At 34.4% G+C, this 18654-nt stretch overlaps 1 protein-coding gene across 2 annotated transcripts in view; it reads left to right on the top strand.

The window, feature by feature from the left end:
• The first annotated feature begins 6360 nt into the window (after nt 1-6360).
• LOC126767956 (tachykinins) overlaps nt 6361-18654 on the top strand; it is a 56115-nt gene continuing 43821 nt past the window's right edge. The window contains exon 1 of one of the 2 annotated variants that reach the window (XM_050485788.1): nt 6361-6808. The gene's annotated coding sequence lies outside the window, so the exon portion shown is untranslated. The remainder of the gene's footprint in view (nt 6809-18654) is intronic. The other variant, XM_050485787.1, reaches the window with a different exon arrangement.

Here is an 18654-nt window from a genome sequence, read left to right as displayed (position 1 = left end):
TACACAACAAACCAAAGGTGAAGTATTTCTGATAAATTTAAAAATAAAAAACTTGACAAATTCCCAAAAAAATATTTAGTATGGCAGGCCATTTGCCAGTGTGGCCTTAAAAGTGCACCTTTTATAGGATATGGAACAATAAATCAAGAAGTTTATGTTAATGAGTGCTTACGAAAATGTCTTTTGCCTTTAATTAAGCTTCCAGTACTCTTTTGGCCTAATCTTGCGACATGTTATTACGGAAAAACCGCTTTAAAGTGGTACCGAGACAATAGAGTGATTGTTGTTTCCAAAGAGGTGAACCCTCCGAATTGCCCAGTGCTCAGGCCGATTGAGACTTATTGGGCCCTTGTAAAAGACGCAACATACCTTTAAAAATGAGAGGCAATTTAGGAATAAGTGGCGAAACGTCACTAAGGACTTCAATAAGGATTGTGTGCAAGCGCTTATGAAGGATGTTTTGTATAAATTACGATTATCCGCTTATAAAAAATATCTTGAATATTATATCTTGAATTCGTACAAATCTATACATAAACTATAACTTGTATAGATATTTCTGAAATTGAATAATAAACATAAGTTTTATAACGTTATACATTCAACCAATTTTTTTCGTGCACATACTTTAATAATGCTATCGCTTAGTAGAAGGTCAAGCATGGAGTTACTTCATTCGTCAGCCGTACTGCCGAGGGTAACTTTAAACTTCTTTGTGCAGTTTGCCCTTTCGGTATTGCTGCCGCTGGGAGAGAGCCGTTATTTCATCCCAGTATTTACTTGCCAAGCGACTATCATATCAAAGTCTGCCGCCAAAAGTTAAAGTATTAAGTGCCCACAAAAACCTTCTTTTGGTAAACGTGAAAATAGTCGTTTACGGCGGGTTGATATTCACTCCAAACATACTCCAACATTCCTTTGCCCGAACTGATCCCCATGACAACGGATCCAATTATTGATTAGCAGCTTATGAAGCTCACCCACAGTGCTCAGTGCTACATAATTAGAAGGCAATACTCCACTCTGCGGGCAACGTGTTGTCATTTCGAGACGAATCTTAGTATCCTCTATAATGATCTCAGTTATCCTAGTGCGCAGTACGGCTTCTAACCACTGGTTCTATCACATTTCTTTTCTGACGTGCTTTTGTTACACTTGCGTGAGACGCATTGTCAAAAGCATCTTCGATGTCTGAGATTTTGATTTCCTCGGTCGCGTGCAGATGCGCAAATAAGGGTTCGGTCTTCAGCGCTTTCGACCTTACATCATGTTCTATACTATTTTCCACGCATTTTAGTAGAAAGAAAGTGTAACTAACTGGCTTAAACGATTCTGACAAGTAAATAGTCTTTATTTATATTTAATTCTAAAGATTCACCAGGGTTCAGGGATATATGACATCGCTAGGCTATCTCTCATCAGCCGAACAAAGTGGGGCAGTTAGATTTACCTTCCCTGTTGCAGAAGTACAAATTTGGTCGTTACAAACTGTCTCCGGGAAGTGTGCAAGCAATAGTGCATTCCTTTTTCTTCTGGGCTGGTCGTATAGGACCCATCAGATCTCCTGATAGCTAACACTGTGCCAGTTTTATCTCTGACCAAAACCCTGTGCAGTCTGGCTACTTCCATGTTTGAGGAGACGTTTTTATATAATTCTCTAGAACTGTGTTGTTTCGCAGGCCTAATCTCTTCATTGTAAAAACTTAAATTCCTCCCAGTTCCGATATTTTGTAAATTTTGTACTAAAACTAAGTGCTGTTTAAAATTAACTTCTTTAGTGATACAAATATAAACAAAACATTGATACCTTTTACCGATAATATTTTGCCGATTTTTGTTGTTGTTAACTTTTCTAAAACTATTTCTTTATTCTCAAAAAAGAGATTTGTACGTTTGACCTTTTATTTACCAATGTTTTGACTTTTAAACCAACAAAAAATGTTATTTTAAAATTTTCTTCCTTTGCTGAAAGAAATAATCGATATACAAACATACATATAAATATTTTTAAATTTTCTACATCATTACAGTTTTCTTTTTTACATTTTATTATCCGTAACAATCGAGATACTTTAGCAATATCTTCAGAGTTTAATATTTGCGATTATAACTCATGTAGTACCACAAATCGTATTATTCGACGTTGATAAAAAATCCAGAAAACTTAAATTTTTTTAACAAAACTATATATTACATTCCCTAATTACTTTATTTAGTGAGTACCAATACTTTACAATTACAATTTTCGTTATCGATAAAAACCGATATTTGGTTTTAGAAAGCTTTTTTCCGAATTGATATTTCTAACTATAGAACAATGGAACTAGTATATATTTATGTGAGCCTTATTTAAATAGTTTTAACAGTCGAGTTGTGAAATATCTGTATGTATATGTGTATAATACTCCAACTTGTATCCTCCTACGTTTCCCAGTCTATAAAAAGCTTCATACAGAGTTATTTAAAAGTGCACGCATGTAAATGTTTGTACCAAACGATAGCAAAGTTTGTAGGCAAAATCGAAAATTTCCGCGCAGGTGCATACACGCACACACACACACAATACATATACAACTCATAGAAACGCCGTTACTTCCTTGCGAGTTGAGCGAGTCGTGCAACCAATGAAATGTGAACTTTGCCAACTTTGATCAGAAGAGAAAAGAACAAAAGCCAAAAACAAAAAGTAAAAGGGATGTAGTAAAAAATAAATTTTTTTGTATTTTGCATATCGCATTTGTCTGTAAGTAAGTGCGTTTGGATGTAACTTGCTAACACAAGGCAATCAAACGGTTTCGTACTCGTAGAAATCGCATGAAATATTCATTATTCTATCTCTATGAGTGGAGTGTTGGCCTTGCTGGCAGCTAGCGTGCTTGAGTCCAAGCTTTAGATCCTGTAGAAAGCGACTTTGTGTTGTTGCTTTAGCCAGTTTGGCTTAACTCAACGCTATGCAGCCAACAATCTGGCAAGTCTGCGAGCCTACAGTCCACATATATAATTTCTATATTAAAACATGGACACATACGTACATACTCAAACATATGTAAATATGCATATATGCATAAATATAACATATGTAGTGACGCAAATGTTAATGTGCTATGTAAATGAGTGAAGAGTTAGCTGGCTGGTTAGCAGCTTTAAAAAGTTGCCAGCGTCATTTCTATTTTGTTTTTGTTGGATTTTCGTATTATTTCAGCTGATGCTGCGGACACTTACACGGTTGCTAAAAGCCCTTTTGAGAGTGTTAGTGGGCATTAACTATTACTATTTTTATTTTGAGTAGACTAAATTATATTTATAACAAATAAGAAAGGCTAAGTTCGAGAGCAACCGAACATTTTATACTCCTACAACTTGCAACAATCAAAGAAAGGAAATACCTTAAGGTCCAAAATGTCAACCAGATGATCAGAATCCAAGCAATTTAAATAAACATACACTATATATAACTCATACACTAAAGAATGAAAATCGTTATATGTATTTTATGGGAGCAAAGTCAGCCGGATGTTCGAAAATCCTGGTAATAGATATATGGGGGCTAAGTCAAATTTATGCCCAATTCTATCTATTTCGCACACAAATATTTATTGTTTTGAGTAAAACATGTAATTTTCATTGCGATAACTCGCAAATTGGCCGATATATGCGGTACAAAGTCATCCTGAAGTTCGAAAATCTTTATATTAAGTATTAAGTATATGGTGGCGCAGAGATAATATTGATATGAAAGGATTCACTCTGATTTAACCCACTTTCAACTTTCACCTGAATTTTAACTTTTCTCATCATCCTGATCATTTACATATATGTATATAGAGGCTTTATATTGAGGATACTAAACTTTTTAATCAAGTGTTTACCGATAAACTCAGTAAGTGTCAATGAATTTTACCTGGTAATATATTTAATATATGTATTTAAGAATTTGCGCGATGTATTATATATATAATCTTAACATATAGTAGTTTAGTAAATTTGTAATTAAAAGGCGATGAACTCATTGGCCGACCAAAAGATTTCTGTTACAGATTAATATTTAAAACACTTCACATATTGATTTTGGATGACCTTAAAATGAAGTTAATCGCGGTAGCTAACACTGTAAAGATATGAAAAGATCGTGTTGGACCATTAATGAAATTCAAGGGAGTCCACAGTCTGCGAATCTGACTGTCAATGACTATTTTCTTGTTTTCAGACCCCGAGAAAATACTTGTTGAAAAGATATTAGGCAACAATGAAAAGGTATAAGACTCTTTGAAGCAAATAAATATGTTAACCTCCAAGTTTATTATTTTTCGTACTGGAATAAAAAGATGCTGAGGATATCTCATCAAATCGATGTTTTGAGTACTCAAAAATGTATTTGTTTCAGTCGATGTGTGAGATTTTTCAATGTCGCGGTGAAGAGTGATTTGTCTTTGGTTAGTTTATCTGATCTTTTGAAAGACTACTAGCAAAAAAATGATTGCGAACCACTCAGAATTTACTGTTCTACGCTGTTCCAGTGGTATGGTTGCGGCAAATCTAGTTTTTGCCAAAAAAACGCGTAAGCGTTTGCTTGGAAGTGCTTCGTGCGCGAACAATTTATGTTGGATTCGGCTTATCTGGAAACACCTATACAGTCGCTTGCTGTTTACTTTCGAGCTCATATGTATGTGTAAAATCACGATTTTGCCGCTGTCACGCTGTCATAGACGTGTTTCGAAGAACCGCTGTCGTATTTTTTAACATTTATCTCAATCTTTTTTGAGCGACCGACAAATTGTGTGTCATCCAACGGGAACAAATTTTTTTGCTGTAAAACGTTCATACTCACGATAAGTCACATGACGATCTTGCAATATTATTTTGCGAAAAACATCATCCACTAATTTTGGACAACCTTTACGAAATTTGATCTACAACCTCGATTGAATTCACGATATTATCGATAAACTCGGGTTCTTGATGGAGCTTCAACTACAAAATTAAATTAAGTTCATCGATGTACTGTTGCTGAATTGTGAAAAATAATCACGCTAAAATGCTTGCGATTTCATTCCATTTTTTGGCCGAGATGAATATTTTAAGTTACTGTGAACAGCACAAGAGATCAAACTTTACTAAAAAGTTATGAGTTGTCAGATTCCAACACTAAGGTTCCCGAAATATATAAGACAACCTACGTATACTTATAATACTTAATTATATAATTCAAGACTATACAGGAAAGTTTTGCTACGAAAAATTAAATATTTACCGCAATATCCCTTCACTGCTGGTGGGATTCCAGCCTTCCCCACTAATGAAACCTAAAACATCATTCCCTACTAGAAGACTTTGTCCATACTATTCTTAAAAAGAGAAATTTTGCTCAAAATTTTGGTCGTTTTTGGTCTGCCGAAATTTGATTTTTGTTGAGATCGAAAAACTGGTAGGCCATTGTATGGAGAACTATGTATAGAAGCTGCAGGAAATTTAAAATATGGAAAAACGAAATATGAATATATTTTTTTAATTTCGCACTGGGTGTTTCCCTTAAAACCTAATACATAAACATATGTGTAGCATATGTATATGTATAGAAAAAGCTTAGAGTTAAGAACACTTATTCGAATATAAATATTATTTTTTTATTTTAAATCTCAAATATCTAATATCCCACAATACTATGTAGGCATTGAATGCTATCGCGCATGCTCGTGGAAATTCATTCATAGTTTCAAAAGCACAAAGCAACAACTAAACATTGTCATTTAACAGTTTGAAATATGTAGTAACTCAGACTCCATCGGCAACTACCAATTCGTTGTAACTTTTACTTTTTTATATGCAATGTCCTTTCAACAGGTGCCAACAGCGACGTATGCACGCATACACACACTTTTGAGCATCGAATGTAAACGCTAGATACCTAGCATGCGAAAGTTGCAGACAATGTTGCATGGTTTTAGGCGTTAGTGGTTTGTTTAATGCAGGGTTTTATGCCACATGAAGCCAATTGTTGATGCTACAACAACAATACCAACAAATGGCCCCATAAAACAGCTGCACCGCAGTTAAAGAAGTCATTACAATGGCGCAGTATATTAAATATGGTGTTGTTGTAACTTCTGTACGTTATTCCATACGTACATATATATATATGTACACACATCGGCATATCTATCGTATCACTATTCGTACATCCGTCGTTGTCTCTTTAAACGCCGATTCATCGGTGTCCATTCGCGTTTGTGCGCGCCAACGCGACCGTCTAGCGGCGAACGCGCGCATACACAAACACAACAACAGCAACGCATTACCACCATTTGGCCACCACTCACAAGTCGCACAATCCACGCATTCAGTGCATTCGACGCGTCTTCGTTGCCAGCTCGGCTACCGCGGCCGCCATCGCTGTCGTTGGCGCTCTGTGTGGCTCGCTGATTTGCCTCATTCGCCGCAGATATTTAACATCCTGTTCCGTTTGATCTGGCATTCAGTTGTTGCATACTCGTCAGCGTGTTCATATTAGCGCTGCCAAAAAAGCGGGCGGATACAAAATTTTAAATAAAAGCTATTGTGGCAAAAGAACAAGCAGCACAGTTAAAAAGTCAGTCACACGGTTTTGAGAGTCGTGATTTTTGAATTTGAATTTTGCTTTAAAGTGCGATAATCAAATTACTGTAGTTTGTGTATGTGCAAATTAGAAAGGTTAATAATTTGAGTAAAGTCAAAACTGTGAAGAATTCAAAACTGAACTTTTTAATATATTTTAAGTGCGCACAATAAAACTTTCAAAAAATTCTTGAAAACTGTCGCAATTTATTCTCAGGTACGTGCTCAAGAGTTTTTAGTTGATTTGGGCATTTCAAAATTTACAAGGTTTTATTTTATTTAATTTTAATAAATGTTTAATAAGGATTAATTTTGGTATTTTTTTATATATTTCTAATCAAACTTCAACCAATTTTTTTATATGTATAATAAATTTTAATGAACCAAATATGTATCATTTTGGTAGACCCCTCTTGCCATTTTTGCGATGGAGACATTATTCCATCAGTGTAAAACTTTTCTGGTTTCTCAGCGAAAAACTGCGACAAGTAATTTTCACAGGCTTCTCTTAGAGCCAACTTTTCTCCATTAAGGGAGTTATGCATTGATCGAAACAAATGATAGTCCGACGGTGCAAGGTCAAAGCTATTTGGTAGATGCATCAAAACATCCCAGCCAAGCTCTCCCAGTTTTTGCCGAGCCAACAAAAATGTGTGTGGTATATGTTGTCCTGATGGAAGTCGAAGCCCTTTATGTTGATCAGTTCTGGCCGTTTTTTTTCGATTGTTTGCTTCAATCTCATCATTTGTTGACAGTAAAATGCAGAATCAATCGTTCAACCAGGCTGAAACAGCTCATAGTGGATGAAACATTTCGAGGCGTCGATCCTGGCTTTGCGACAATTTGTTGAAGCTCATGCCCACGCTTGGACCATGATCTTCTTCGCCCATTATTATCGTATTTGATTCACTTTTTATCTCCTGTTACTATACGCTTCAGAAATGGTTCGATTTCATTTTGTTTCAGCAATGAATCGCAGATGATAATTTAGTCAATTAAATTTTTCACAGACATTTCATGTGGTTCAAAACCGTTTGATGATGAATGTTAAGTTCCTTAGCAATGTCATGGCTGCTTATGTGACGGTCCTGGTCAATCTTTTCCATAATTTCATCGACTTTTTCAACGATAGGTCGACCAGAGCGAAGAGCATCTTTCACATCAAAATTTCCAGAGCGGAAGCGAGCGAACCATTGTTGTGCTGCACGAACTGATACAGCATCGTCGCCGTAAACTTCACAGATCTCACGGCTTGCGTGGTATTCTTCCCTTTTTTATGAAAAAATTTCAAAATATAGCGGATTTATTCATTATTTTTACTCATTTTTGAACAACTGTTACCAACTAGTGTGACACAATGTGATTGGTAGCAATTAAGATATACTCGTACGACTGAAACATCTATTGATAAAATACGAAAATACTTTTTCGACTACCAATTTTTTTATTCAAAACCAAAAAAAAAAGACAGCCTATAAAGAAAAAATTTTACCTTTAAAACTTTTGAAACAATTTAAAATCATATAAATAGAAAAATATAACAATTAACTCTGTGATTAGCTTCTTTATATTTTTTTAAACTATCTCGCTGAACTTAGTTTAAGGAAGAGGACTTCCGTCATTTTTGACGACAGAAAAAATTTAATTTTATTTTAAAGGACCAGTGTGATAAAAAAGTGAATAAAAAGTCAATTTTTGGGATTAAAAGAAACACTGCTTTGTTTTGAAATTTTCCGGGTATAAATACATTTTTTAAGAAATACCTTTTTGGAAAAAAAAAATTTTTTTGAGCTATATAGATCGTCAGCGCTAAAAACGGCGAAATCTAAAAAAATTTACTCGAAATTTTGGAGTTTTAGAATTACTATATACGGAGCAGGCAGAAAAAAATTCAGGATGATCGGCTCATTTGTCTTCAAGTTATCACTGCAACAAATTCGAAAAACCTTGTTTCGAGAAAACGTGTTCAAAGATAAACTGTTAGAGCTGATTGAACTGAGAGGCTATACTTTGGAAGGCTGTAACTTCAAAACGAATAAATTCGCATAAAGTTTTATTATGCTATTTTTATGGACTATCGGAATATGCAAAAATTAGGACTTTTTTCATACTTTCACACTAGCTTTGCCCCCTAATACCGATTTCTTGTCAGTGAAATAGTGAGAAACTTAAAAAAAACTATTTAAACAAATTGTTATACTCTTGCAACCTGTAATAGTTTGTTATTGTTTTGTTCACCTAACGGTTGTACGTATCACCTAAAACTAAGCCAGATAGATATAGGGTTATCTATATATAAATGATAAGGATGACGAGAAAAGTTGAAATCCGGTTGGCTGTCTGACTGTCCGTCCGTCCGTCCGTGCAATTGTTACTTGAGTAAAAACTGATATATGGCGATGTGGGTTCCTTAGAACAAAGAAAAGTTCGAGTTCGTAGATGGGCGTAATCGGAACACTGCCTCGCCCACAAATCGCTATTAACCGAAAACATATAAAGTGCCGTAACTAAGCAATAAATTAATAGAGAAAACTGTCATTTAGTACAAAGGATTGCAGTAACAAGGGACACCAGGAGCGTGGCCCCGTCCTCTAACAAGTTTACTATATATATCTCCTAAACGACTTAAGCTACAATAAAAAAATTTGCTGAGTACAAATCTTATAAGAACCTCTACCGACAGTGTGAAAAATGGATGAAATCGGAATATCCCGCTCACTCCCCATATAACGATACTGTTAAAAACTACTGAAAGCGCAATAAATCAATAACTAAATACGTCAGAGACATTAAATTTTACCTACGAGATGGTATGAGTAGGTTTTATAAGAGCCCATATCTAGGAACCCGACCAACCGATTTCAACAAAATTTAGTATGTGGCATTTTTCTTACATTCTTATGTCACATTGTGAAAATGGACGAATGGACAACAACCACGGCTACTCCCCATGTAGCATAATTTTAAATACCAGTTGATTCGTTCAGTTTCCAATACATAAATCAAGAAGCAGTTAATATAACTGCATAAAACTTTGCATGAATATTGTCTTTATTGTGTGCCACCAATGCTTTCCTCAACCCCCATATACTTAATATAAATATTTTCCAACTTTCGACTTTGTACCGCATATATTGGTCAATATTTGAGTTATCCCAATGAAAATAAAAGAGCGTGTTCTACTCATAACAGTGTATCTCTGTGCCAAAAATGGGTAAATTTGAGTGACAATGTGGGCTAGCCCCGTGTAACTAATAACAGGATTTTCGAACATCCGGTTGACTTTACTTTATATGATTGGTTTTACACCTTAATGTATGTATTTCCCTGGCTTTGATTATTGCAAGTTGCACGAGTATAAAATGTTCGGTTGCACCCGATTTTGGACCTTCTTTACTTGTTTAATTTCTGTCTTTTTTTCGGTTCAACAGCAGTTTAATTAAAAACGATTGTGTTTTTAGGAAATGTTTAATAAAAAAGTAGGTCTAATATCGTTTCTCTTTGTTATAAAATACTTATTATTATTCAATGAAACTGAAAATATGGTATTCGACTAAAAATATAGGAAAAATTTCACCTTAAAAACTTATAAAACAATAAAGAAGATTATATATTTTTTAAGCAATAAAAAGCAAAACTGCTGCAGTGATTACGGCCTTCTCCTTGGACGAAATCTATAAAAATATACCCCAAATTTTGGAGTTTTTGGCCTGCCAAAATTCGATTGCTGATCATATAAAAAACCGATATGTCATTGTATGTAGAATTATATACAAAGCATGCAGTAAAAAATTGAAAGGTTGTAAAGTTTTGTTTCAAATATTCATATAAAATTGTAGTATGGTACTTTTCAAGACTATCGAAATATGAAACAGTGAGAAACTTTCTTTTCAAACTTTACCACCAGCTGTGCCCCTTGTTATCATTTTTTGGCAATTATTTAAAATATATGAAGCTTAACAAATAGTAAAAATTAGTTAAACAAAATTTTTAATTAAAAAAATACTAAAAAATGCTGTAACTTTAGAATAATTTGAATTCCAAATATGAGAAAAAAATCCTTGACTAGAATTCCTGTTTAAGGGATCGTCTCAAGAAAACCCTCCGAAAAATCACTGGTTTTCGCGATTTTTTTAATGTTGAAATTAATTAACTAATTGTTCCGTTTTTTTATAAATAAGTACATTTCAAAATTGACAAAATGGCAGTGGTTTGAACAAAAAGTATCGCATTTAGCCCGTTTATCGTAGAAAAAATAGGAAGATTTCAAAAAACTAAAAGCTTCCATATTGCGATAGAAAATTATGTTAAAATGTTTTCTCCAAATTGGAAGCATATACTCTTCCTTTGAGAGTGGAAAATGTTTTGAAAAACACTATTCTGAGAAATATGCGTTTAAAGATTTCATTTCCAAAAATTTCGATTTCAAAAATTGAGAGAATGTTTATTACAGTGTATCCAATAATGAAAAAAAAATCGATTTTTCAAAAAATTTCAAGCTGAGACGTCCCTTAAGGCTGATGTACAAAAAAGAGAAATGTTTTCACTTTTAAAATTATCGCTTAGTAATTTAAATTTATTTACTCTGCTTACGATTCTGTGGGTGGATGCCTTAAGCTAGGCTTTTGAAATAATATAAAAGGCATATAATTGAATGTTATCGATAAGAATTTAAGATTATTAAAAAGTAAAAGGTTTGCAAATATGTTTTAAAAATGATTTCGGGCAAGTGAGCGCCGCGGCTGGCTCAAATAAATACCAAGCGCTATTCGCTTGATGGTCGTTCGGCTTCAATTCTTACACAAGCTGGATTTTGTACGTTCACTCCCAATATACTTCGTCAAAGCCTTTGATAAAGTGATGGGCACAGGTCCATTTGTTGCGCGCGATAGCTAATGGATTCACAAGGGTCTTCTTGAATACTCTATTTCAAAGCAGCAGTCAAAGATACTATCAGCGCGCACTGGACGGAGACTCTTAAGATGTGATCCATTGTAACTCGAATTACTGACTCTAATCGGCGACTATATGGACAGAACATTGGCCGATTATTATCGTAACAAATTTACACACACCTAGTATAAATCAAGTAACAGCTTTCAAAAAAACAATTCCTTTTTTTATTTGACAAGAAACATACACACATATGTTCACGAAACTAGACACAGATCATTTTCCAAAGCAAACCTATATAATCTGCGAACATATTGTTCACTCAGAACCACTAAAGCATAGTGTCCAATCACAATCAAGATAAAGATCTGCTTATTATGTGAAGAGTATTTTAGTTTCTGTGCAGCTCGGCTTAATAAAAGACCACTCCAAAAAATGGTCAAAAATGCAATACTTTACATCCGAATGCGCTGAGCTTATTCAATGGTAAGGAGATCACCCAGTAATTAGATTTTCAAAATTGCTTTACAACTGTACTTCCGAATTCTTATGATTCCGGCATAATAATGGTTTATTACATTCTAGTTCATAATTTTTAATAAGATACATGTCTATATTATGTGTGAGTACTTTTAATCATTTTAATGAACAACAAAACAAATAATTATGGTTACTGAAATAATCGCATGGTTTAAATAATCGACAGTTAAAAATATTAAAATAAATGGCAGCATATAAACCAGAACTAATTAAATAGCAATTATATTTTGGAATATCACTGGAACGCCTGGCAAGTTTACAAATAAATAAAAACTCATTGTGGGTGGCTTAATATCGCTTTCAAACCGCATTTTTAACCAGCAGCTATTAAATAATTCCAGCTGCACATTAGCGGTAAAACAGTTGTATTTAAATGCCCACCGATTACCAAGTAAACAAGCATATATTTGCATACATACATATCTAACTGCGAGCAAATATATTTTCTTCTTAAAATAAATCATGAGTTGTAACTTAGAATTGTTTTTCTTTGATGTGCAACAAATGTCTGCATGTATTGGTTTCTATGTATATTAACATTACTTTTAATTGAAACACAATTTAAAACAAGAAAAAACGTTAACTTCGGCTGCACTGAAGCTAATACACCCTTCACAGCTGCATTTCTTTTAGTAACTATGTGTTCAGTTTGTATGGAAGCTACATATATGCTATAGTAATCCGATCTGAACAATTTTTTCGGAGATTACATTGTTGCCTTAGAAAATAATTTATAGCAAATTTGGAAGATTACATTGTTTTGATGCAACCTTTTTTTCAACTTAGAAAACTTTCGAAATAAAAAATCGATTCCGACCAAAAATCGAGTTTTCTCGTAAATCGATTTTCAGTAGTCGAAGTCGATTGAGAATCGATTCATGACATTCCAAAAATCGATTATTTTACGAGAAAAATCGATTCGCGAGTAGAATCCGTGAATAAGAATAGTGAAGATACATTGTCAAATGTGAAACTTTTCCATACAAGAACTTGATTCCGATCGTTCAGTTTATATGGCAGCTATATGTTATAGTGGTCCGATATCGGCCGTTCTGACAAATGAGCAGCTTATTCAAGAGAAAATGACGTTTGCAAAATTTCAAAAGGATATCTTAAAAACTGAGGGACTAGTTCGTATATATACAGACGGACGGACGGACGGACAGACAGACAGACGGACATGGTTAAATCAACTCAGCTCAACATACTGATCATATATATATATACTTTATAGGATCTCCGACGCTTCTTTCTGGGTGTTACAAACATCGTGACAAACTTAAGATACCCTATTCAGGGTATAAAGAACAATGGAATACATGAAAAATCGTTTGCTTACATATCACTTTAGTCGGATTATTGCAAATCAGCAGGTTTAATGTATATATCTCCTAAACCTCTATAGCTAGGACAATTCTTCTACTTAGGAACTCTTACCGACAGTGTGAAATTGGATGAAATCGGACGATAACCCCGCCCACTCCCAATATAACGGTATTGTTAAAAACTACTAAAAGCGCTATAAATCGATAACTAAATACGCCAGAGACAATAAATTTTAGCCCCGCGATGGTATGAAAGTATCCGAGCCAGAGTAAAAATTTGATGTTGGGCGTGGCACCGCCAATTATGTATAGGTAAATACCAAAATGGACGAAATCGGACTGCAACCACACCTGCTTCCCATATAACATAATTTTAAATTCCATCTGAGCCTTTCCCTTCCAGTGTACAAATCAGGAAGCAATAAATATATGCGGATAAAACTTAGAAAAATGCCTTTAGCGTATGCCACCTTAGGACCATATATTGTCTTAATCCAACAAAAAATGTTCATGCCACTAGGTATCGAAAATTTGGGCCTCAGAAGTTGACATTTTGCTGCAAATTTCGGTCAATGTGGGAGATATTTAATTGAAATTTAGGGTAGCCCTTTCCTGACAATGTTATGTTTGTACAACAAAAATGGGTTGAACCGGCTAAATACTTAGCTCCCATATACCTAATACACAGATTTTTGAATTCCATGTGAGTTATCTCAATGAAAATGAGAGAGCGTGTTTCACTAATAACAGTGTAGCTTCGTGCCTAAAATAGATAAAATTGGGTGAAAACTTGACCTAGCACCCATATAACTAATAGCAAATTTTCGAACATTCGGCTGACTTTACTCCATATGATTGGTAGTGCTATGTGAGTTACCTTATTAAATAGATAAAATCGGGTCGATACTACCCCCAACTCCCATATACTACTTAAAAAGTTGTTCATTATTCCAGCAAGTTTTATGGCGAATATGTCGGTTAGTGTATAAGTTATGTATATATACTATATATGTACATATATAATAGGTTGTCAAAAAAGTCTTGCGGTATTTTCGCTAGTTGGCGCTGAAAGCGCGTAGTTCTAGTTTTATTCGTCGCATCGGGTCATGCTGTACCTTTTTGGAAAGCCCATTTCACGCGCTAACACGTTACGTGTTTGATTGATTGTCGTTTCTTTTAAGTCGTTCGTGAGTTATAGCGTCGCAAACATGGAGCAAAATAAAGAGAAAATACGGCATATTTTACAGTACTACTACGATAAAGGCAAAAATACATCTCAAGCCGCCAATAAAATTTGTGCAGTTTATGGACTCGATACAGTTTCCATTTCCACCGCACAACGATGGTTTCAACGTTTCCGTTCTGGTGTAGAGGTGGTCGAAGATACGCCACGCTCCGGAAGACCTGTCGTCGAAAATTGCGATAAAAACGCTGAATTGGTCGAAAGAGACCGGCATAGTAGCAGCCGTAGCATCGGTCAAGAGCTGGGCATGAGTCATCAAAAATTCATTTCAATTTCAATAAAAAAAAAAAATCAATAAAAATACCGCAAGACTTTTTTGACAACCCATTATATATAACTGCTTGGATTCTGATTCACTGGTTGACGTTTTGCACCTTAAGGTATTTCCCTGGCAAGGTATTTCCCTGGCAAGGTTGCACCCGAATTTAGCCCTTTTTCCTTGTTTTGCTTAACTTTCCTAAAAATCGAAATTCATGAATAAAAAAAATAATAATTCACAATATTAACACTATGTTCAAAAAGATCAATTAGCTGAGACAATTAAGTATGGATTTCAAGCTACTCCTAGATTAAGATAACATGCAAGGTCTAACACAAAATTAGCGACGATCATTATTAAGAAAACATTTTCAAGAAACTTTTTCATCTGTTCCATTCAACAGCGGCAAACTTTTAAATCATAATACATACTATATAAGACTTTGCTAAAATAACCGCCACTTGGTAATCAAACATAGAGTCTAGCCTCCAGTGTTGATGAAAGTTTCATCAGAAATTCAGATGTGCTTAAAAGTTTTTGTAAATTGGTGTGGTATACGAAAAGATCACGGTAAAAATTGAAGTCATACCGAACTTCTCCGATATTTGGTTCGGACATATGAGCAAGAGTATAGAATAGAGTATATTTTTTTGTCTGACATTTCTTTCTGCGTTTGACATTACCAGCACGAAAGCTCGAAAATTCCATAAAATTCATAAACTGAGTTTTCAACGCATAATCAAAGTATGAACTGGGTTATTGTATCAATTCATTATGATCTATCAATTACTTATTGAAAAATTAATATGTAAATTCATTGTGCCCTACTTTCTTTTATAATATTTTTACGTATATTTTTGTTGAATAAAAAATTTAACATAACTGTTAGATAATAATAATAATAATTCTTGTAAGGCGTTAAAGATGCTGACGTAAGCAAATTTACACTTATTAAATGCATTTAGAAGTGTAAGTGGTGTGTGTGGGAGCACTTGTGTGTGCTAAAGCATCATTACTTATGCGATTATATGAACTATGAGTAAATTATTACAATTTCATTTGCTCTAAAAGCAAAGGCGAAGATGAAGTAACCGAAATGAATCTCCTGACACTGAATAAAAGTCAGGTGTGAATGCTTTTAACCTGCTAAGAGGGTTCAAGTCAACAAAGCACGTTCATTGAGGGTCTGTTGGTGCTCATTTTGAAATCATAAATGAGCCAATGGAGAAATTGTTAAGGATTATATGGTATATAGTCTTGAAGCACGTTTTAAATGTGTGAATATGGCTGTATGTGTCTATTTAAACTTCTATGTCTGAATTTATCTACAATGTTCATTCTACATATGTATATGTCGATAGCCTGCTGAAAAACCAAAATTTGGGAGTATTGCCGACTTTTCCGACAACATATAATCTCAATAGCACAATATATTTGAGTCAGAGAGGGCTCAACTTCAACGGCCGTTCTCCAGTTCTGCCTTGTCGTCGGTGGATGTGTGAGACGGTGAGTAACTGCAAGAGTATTTTTTCTTTCGCTGCATTGGGCCATTTTTCAAATTCCGCATCGAATCGGATCAATAATGGAGCATAGTAGACTAGATTATATCTCGTGAAGACCTTAGAACGGCCATAGTTTTTCCGGTTGATAGGAAAAATTTCACTTTCTTCGTTGCAGGTTCCCCGAGTGAAGCTTGCTTCTGTAAAGTTATATCACTGTTTCGCTTGATGTCCGGAATGTCGATATTTGATATATTATAACATTCTCGTTGTACATGTAATTCGCGGTCCATACAAGATAGGGAACTTTCGACACGCAGTCTTCATTTAGAATTCCAGCATCACAAGCCTAATTCGTTAAACTAAATTTGCTCAAAATTCATGTAATAATCATGTGAGAATTTTAGTAATTCAAAAATAGAAAGAAATAAGTAAAAATTTGCATATCCATACATGCTTATAATATGAGTTATACTGATTTTGCTCCTGAACTAGGCAGTTTTTTTTAGGACGAACCCGTCAGATATATTTAATATCACAACAAAAAATGACATTGGCATTTTCGTCGTCAAAGTATTGCGGATACTTTGCCAGATTATGGGCAAAGGACGCAAATGCATTCATAACAAACCAAACGCGAGATTTAGTATAAAAATTTAGCGGAATAATTGGAGTGTTGATATTAAGGTCTATTATAATTTGAGCTATATTGAAATATTTTCGAACCATTGCACAGAGCAATAAAATGTTTAAACGAAAACGATGGAGTATACTCGTATGCGTACAATTTCAAACTAATTCTTCCTGAAAAATAATAATAATATAAAATAGAACTGCAACCAAATACACAGTACAATAAATTAAAAATTGCGTCGTAATCATTTCATGAATAATAACCAAGTGCATCTCAAAAACCTTGCCAGTCGAGTTTTTTGTCTTTCCACGCTTGAGAACCATTTCATAATATGCAGTCCACTAGGCTGAGTATCGATTGGAGTTGGTTGATTTCACTGGTGCACAGCCCAAATTCAACAGTATTTTCCCCCCAAAAACCAATGCTTTATTAACGCACGAAATTCTTTTTGATTCATTTTTTTGTAAACTAACACAAGTTGGTTCACCAACAATGCTATATCTTCTTAACTAATAGTCAGAATCTAAATAATGGAAATCATATAGATGGTACATATTAGTAGTACTAACTATGTATCACCAACAGTAAAACGTGGACGGGTCCTCTAGTTACTAATACACTAGAAAGAAAAATACTAAATAAAATTCATGTAATTTAAACATCAACAAAAATAAATCATAAAAGTAAAACATTTTAGATTTTTAATAAACACGAGAGAATTCCAACAGTAAACGCAGCTCTGTTGGCTAAAGATGTCAAAACTAAGCCGCAAGCTGTGGCTCTGAACGCTTAATTGGTTTAAAAGTGAGCGGTCTAGATGATCTTAGACCAATGCTTAAGCGGCCTCACATACGTACATACATTTATAGATAAATTGAAGCACATGTGGCCACGTGTATTACTCACATACATACTTTGGTCAGTAACAGAATGCGACTGCGTACAACAGTATAGCCTAAGGAAAATTGCCTGTGTTTCCCACTTATTCATTAAACACCGTCACACATAACATACTCACGTACCTGTATATACCTACAAACATACATACTTGGTTGCCGTTATATTTTTTTTTCGCTGACACGAATACTTCTTCCCACCTCTGCTTATTTCTGTCGCCTTCTACTCCTGCGTGCTACTTAAAAAATCCAAATCAAATCTTTTAACAAAGTAATTGTGCCGTTTCTTTTCTTGTGCGCTTCGTGCAACAGAAACTGTTATAAAATGCCCCCAGTCGGTGTGGCAATGTGTATTTAAAATTTCCTGTAAAGTCATTTAGCGGTTTATGCCTTTAAATAACGATTTACTGTCCTTTTACAAATATTTAAACTTAATAAAAAGTAAAGATTTTTAAGCCACGGTTGTTCTGTTTTAACTTTAAGACATAATAAGTAACTGAAATATAGATATTTTCTTCTCGGACTGTTTTTGAGGGGGCCAATAGAAGTCACTTTTCGAAACATTAAATAGTACAATCACGGATAAACGAAAATGACCAAAAAACCTTTACCAAACTCTATTCGGAGTGTTTTTGAGGTTAGGGAGATCTAAAAGTCACCAAAAGAGTGAACTGATATTACGTTATGTTACAGTAAAAACTCTATTCTAGTTATCATTTAAACAAACTATTCATTCCAGAAATTGGAGTGTACAAACTATGTCAAGGGTGTATG

This window comes from Bactrocera neohumeralis, chromosome 2, assembly GCF_024586455.1.
Source record: "Bactrocera neohumeralis isolate Rockhampton chromosome 2, APGP_CSIRO_Bneo_wtdbg2-racon-allhic-juicebox.fasta_v2, whole genome shotgun sequence".
In the NCBI taxonomy this organism is placed as follows: Eukaryota; Metazoa; Arthropoda; class Insecta; order Diptera; family Tephritidae; genus Bactrocera; species Bactrocera neohumeralis.
The sequence above is the reverse complement of the archived record's forward strand: the minus strand, read 5'-3'. Positions and strand labels throughout refer to the sequence as shown.